The following is a 5741-nucleotide window of genomic DNA, read 5'->3' on the forward strand; positions in this document are numbered from 1 at the left end:
TCCTGAAGATATTTTGGTGGCTCAGGAGCAGAAAGAAGGTTGTTGCCAAGATCCTGCCTGGCACTGTAAACTTCTCACTCAGTGTGGCTCCTAAACTAAGTCTAAAGTTTAGCTGTCCGGTGAAACCCCTGGCTGAACATTAACCCCCTCCAGTTACACATAAACCAGGCTCTCACTGCCCCACTCACACAGCTCCTGCCACACACACACACCACTGCTGTGTCCAGGCCACTTCTGGGCTCTCTGCCTCAGCCTTTCCCTTCTATAGACCACAGTCAGCAGTGCACCTCCAGCTTCCCTTGATGCATAGAATCATAGAATCATAGAATCATAGAATCAAGAAGGCTGGAAGAGACCTCAAAGATCATCGAGTCCAACCTGTCACCCTAAACCTCATGACTATCTAAACCATGGCACCAAGTGCCACGTCCAATCCCCTCTTGAACACCTCCAGGGATGGTGACTCCACCACCTCCCTGGGCAGCCCATTCCAATGGCCAACCACTCTCTCTGTGAAGAACTTTCTCCTCACCTCCAGCCTAAACCTCCCCTGGTGCAGCTTGAGACTGTGTCCTCTTGTTCTGCTGCTGGTTGCCTGGGAGAAGAGCCCAACCCCCACCTGGCTACAACCTCCCTTCAGGCAGTTGTAGACAGCAATGAGGTCTGCCCTGAGCCTCCTCTTCTCCAGGCTAAACAGTCCCAGCTCCCTCAGCCTCTCCTCATAGGGCTTGTGCTCAAGGCCTCTCCCCAGCCTCGTTGCCCTTCTCTGGACATGCTCCAGCAATTCAATATCTTTCCTAAACTGAGGGGCCCAGAACTGGACACAGGACTCAAGGTGTGGCCTAACCAGTGCTGTGTACAGGGGTACAATGACCTCCCTGCTCCTGCTGGCCACACTATTCCTGATGCAGGCCAGGATGCCATTGGCTCTCTTGGCCACCTGGGCACACTGCTGGCTCATGTTCAGCTGCTGTCACCCAGCACCCCCAGGTCCCTTTCCACCTGGCTGCTCTCCAGTCACTCTGACCCCAGCCTGTAGCTCTGCATGGGGTTGTTGTGGCCAAAGTGGAGCACCCAGCACTTGGATTTGTTGAATGCCATCCTGTTGACCTCTGCCCATCTGTCCAGCCTGGCAAGGTCCCTCTGTAGAGCCCTTCTACCTTCTAACAGATCAACACCTGCTCCCAGCTTGGTGTCATCTGCAAATTTACTGATGATGGACTCAATCCCCTCATCCAGATCATCAATAAAGATATTGAACAGGATGGGCCCAGCACTGATCCCTGGGGGACACCACTAGTGACAGGCTGCCAGCTGGATGTGGCACCATTCACCACCACTCTCTGGGCTCGGCCCTCCAGCCAGTTCCTAACCCAGCACAGTGCTGCTGTCCAAGCCACAGGCTGACAGCTTGGCCAAGAGTTTGCTGTGGGGGACAGTGTCAAAGGCCTTGCTGAAGTCCAGGTAGACTACATCCACAGCCTTTCCCACATCCACCAGGCTGGTCACCTGATCATAGAAGGAGATCAGGTTGGTGAGGCAGGACCTGCCCTTCCTAAATCCATGTTGGCTGGGCCTGATCCCTTGGCCATCCTTCAGGTGCGCAGTGATTGCCCCCAAGACAATCTGCTCCATGATTTTCCCTGGCACTGAGGTCAGGCTGACAGGCCTGTAGTTCCCAGGTTCTTCTGTCCGTCCCTTCTTGTGGATGGGTGTCACATTGGCCAGTTTCCAGTCTTCTGGGACCTCTCCAGTGAGCCAGGACTGGTGGAAAATGATGGAGAGAGGCTTGGCCAGCTCATCTGCCAGCTCTTTCAGCACCCTAGGATGAATCCCATCAGGTCCCATGGACTTGTGAATATCCAAGTGACTCAACAAGTCTCGAACTAATTCCACATGGATTTCAGGAGTACAACACTGCTCCTTGACCCCATCAACCAGCTCAGGAGGCCAGTTATCCTGAAGTCCTCCTGCCTTACTGTTGAAAATGGAGGCAAAGAAGGTATTTAGAATCTCAGCCTTCTCCTCACCCTTAGTTACAATGTTACCCTCCACGTCCAATAAAGAGTGGAGGCTCCTCTTGCCCCTCTTTTTAGCATTAATATATTTATAAAAATGCTTTTTGTTGTCCTTCACGGAAGCGGCCAGTTTAATTTCTAACTGTGCTTTTGCCTCTCTAATTTTTCTCCTACATGATCTAACAACATCCTTAAACATATCACTAGTTGCCTCCCCCCCTTTCCAAAGGCGATAAACCCTCTTTTTTTCCCTTAAATCCTTCAGGAGCTGCTTGCTCATCCAGGCCGGTCGTCTTCCCCGCCGGCTCGTCTTACGGCATGTGGGAACTGCCAGTTCCTGTGCCTTTAGGAGCTCCTGTTTGAAGTAGGTCCAACCATCCTGGACCCCTTTCTTCTTAAGGGCTGTTACCCAGGGAACTTTCTGAATAAGTTGCCTGAACAACCTGAAGTTTGCCCTCCGGAAGTCCAAAGTGAGGGTTCTGTTACTGCTCCTCCCTATTTCCCTGCATATTGAAAACTCCACTATCTCATGGTCACTGCACCCTAGACAGCCTCCAACCATCACATCTCCCACCAGCCCTTCTCTATTTGAGAACAGCAGATCAAGCAGAGCCTTACCCCTGGTAGGTTCACCTAAGAGCTGCATCAGGAAGCTGTCATCCATGCACTCTAGGAACCTTCTGGACTGTCTCCTCTCTGCTGAATTAAGTTCCCAGCAGAGGTCTGGTAGGTTAAAGTCCCCCACAAGGACAAGGTCTGATGATCTTGAGACAGCTTCCAGCTGCTTATAGAATATCTCATCGGCCTCCTCGTCCTGGTTGGGTGGTCTATAACAGACTCCAACCAGGATGTCAGTTTTGTGCAGCCTCCCTCTGATTTTAACCCACAAGCATTCAACCCTTTCATCTGCAACCTCAAGTTCTGAGGCATCAAAGGATTCCCTAATATACAGGGCCACCCCTCCTCCTCTTCTCCCTTGCCTGTCTCTCCTAAAGAGCTTATAACCCCCCAGTGCAGTACTCCAATTGTGAGAATCGTCCCACCATGTTTCTGTGATGGCAACTACATCATAGTCTTCCTGGTGAACCAAGAGTTCCAGTTCCTCTTGTTTGTTGCCCATACTGTGTGCATTGGTGTACATGCACTTCAGCTGGGCTGCTGATTTCACCAGTTTGTGTGGTCCTCCCTCCTCTCCAGGGAGACTGGTTTCCACACCCACCCCCTTCAGACCTAGTTTAAAGCCCTCCCAATGAGTCCTGCCAACCCCAGTGCCAGCACCCTCTTACCCTTTCTAGATAAATGCAACCCATCTTGGTCCAGCAGGTCAGGTGCAGTAAGAGTTGCCCCGTGATCAAAGAAGCCAAAATTCCGCTGCTGGCACCATCTCCTAAGCCAACTGTTGATGGTGTGGGTTTTCCTGTTCCTCTCAGTGTACACCACAGCTGCTGAGGGAACTGAGCAGAACACCACTTGAGCTCCTGCCCCGTCAATCGATTTCCCAAGGGCCTTAAATTCCTTTTTAATCTTCCTGGTGCTGCTCTTTTCAATTTCTTCACTTCCAGCCTGGATTACCAGCAATGGGTAATAGTCAGAGGGCTGGATTAGTTTAGGTAACCTTTGGGTGATGTCCTTCACCCGGGCCCCAGGTAGGCAGCACACCTCCCTATGGGATGGGTCAGGACGACATATGGGTCCCTCTGTTCCCCTCAAGAGAGTCTCCAATAACTATAGCCTTTCTCTTTTTCTTTCTAGCACTGGTCCTTAAGGGTTGGGGGGGCTGCTTCGTCTTTGGCATCTCCTTGATTGGTTCCTCTACAATACTCTCATCCACATTTCCCTCAGACTGCAGAGTCTCATAGTTATTGCTCAAGGGCAGAGGGGGAGGGGAGGAGGGTCGGGGTACATTCCCTTTGCTTCCCCCGACAGGGACCTGTATCCATTCTCCACTGCTCCCCTGAACTAGAGGGGGTTTCAAAGCCTGTTCCCACATATCCAACTCCCTTTCACATTCTCGTATGGTCCTGAGCCTTGCTACCTCCGCTTTCAGCTCAGCCACTTCATCCTTCAGCTCAGCTACCAAATTTAAGAGACAATTCACCTGGTCACACCTGACACAGGTGTCTCCTTCACCCTCCACACCAAGTGCCAGGCTCAAACACTCACTGCAGCTGGAAGCCTGAACACCAGCATGCTTGCAGAGAGACTCAGTCTGGGAACCTACTGCATGTTTAACACCCTTTGTCCGAGTTGTTACCATGGTAGGTACCTGCTGGCAAGAGATCTTGAGATCGGAGATTTTATTGAGACGGGTTTTTTTGTTTTGGTTTGGTTTTGTGGTGTTTTGTTGTTTGTTTTTTTTTCCCCTGTACCCTGTCAGCTGCCCTGGCACGTGCAAGCAGGCAAGAAGCCTACAGCTCACCAGCCACAATGGCGTCGTGCGCTCAGCCCCGCCAGGATTTAAACATTCCCGCGGCTGACGTCACAATCCCGAGCAGGCAGTGAGAGGACGACCGCTGGTTGTCGCTCTCCGCCAGGGTCCTTCCGCCCCGCAAACCCCGGAAAGAAACGAAAAGAGAGAGAACCCAAAGCAGGCACAGCGGACCCGGTGTCGATCCCCATCAGCTCACCAGCCAAAATGGCTGGATAGCCTCAGCCCCAAAGCTGGATGCTAAGCAGTTTTCCATCCTAGCCAGCCCTTTCCAAAGGACCAGGCTGTTAGCTGGCAGAGCCTAGAGCTCTCTGGGTGCTGCACAAAGGAGATGTGCTTAGGGCTGCCCCCTTCTAGTGTGAAGCTACAAAGACCTTGTTCCCATGGCCTGGTGAAGATCCAGCCAGGGCTGAGCTGTGTTGGGCATGGAGTGGCTGAACTTGATGATGGATAGGGCAGCAAAGGTGGGAAAGGGCCTGGAGAACAGGGCTGGGGAGGAGCAGCTGAGGGAGCTGGGGGTGTTCAGCCTGGAGAAGAGGAGGCTGAGGGAGACCTCATTGCTCCTACAGCTCCCTGCAAGGAGGCTGGAGCCAAGTGGGGGTTGGGCTCTGCTCCCTAGGATCAGGTGATAGACCCAGAGGAAATGACCTCAAGCTGTGCCAAGGAAGGTTTAGCTTGGAGAGGAAAAATTTCTTTGGTGCAAGAGTGGTCAGGGGTTGGCATGGGCTGCCCACAGGGACGTGGTGGAGTCCCCATCCCTGGAGGAGTTCAAGAAACCTGTGGCCATGGCTCCTGGGAACAGGGTTTGATGGCCATGGTGGTGTTAGGTAGATGTGGGACTGGAAGATCTGAAAAGGCTTTTCCAACCCCAAAAATTCCATGATTCTAATAGAAGCAGGGTCAGGAATGGTCACCTGCAGCTTCACAGCAGCTGACTCAACCACTCTGATTATCTAATATGGCTCTGCTGAAAGAATTCCTCTGTGAGCTGGAATAAATACAAACACAGCAGGGCTCTCACACACCTATTTAGGGAGAGAAAGTCCTTTCTTCATCTGAAGAACATCCCCCAGGAAAAGCTCTACCACAAGCAATGGCTTCAAACTAGAGCAGAGCAGTTTTACATTGGATGTTAGGAACCAGGTCTGCACCATGAGGGCAGTGAAATACTGGAACAGGCTGCCCAGGGAGGTGGTTGAGCTCCATCCCTGGAGATATTCAAGGTGAAGCTGGACAGGGCTCTGGACAACCTGCTCTAGTGGAGGATGTCCCTGCTGACTGCAGAGGGGGTTGGA

The sequence above is a fragment of the Indicator indicator genome, chromosome 30, assembly GCF_027791375.1.
Source record: "Indicator indicator isolate 239-I01 chromosome 30, UM_Iind_1.1, whole genome shotgun sequence".
Taxonomy (NCBI): domain Eukaryota; kingdom Metazoa; phylum Chordata; class Aves; order Piciformes; family Indicatoridae; genus Indicator; species Indicator indicator.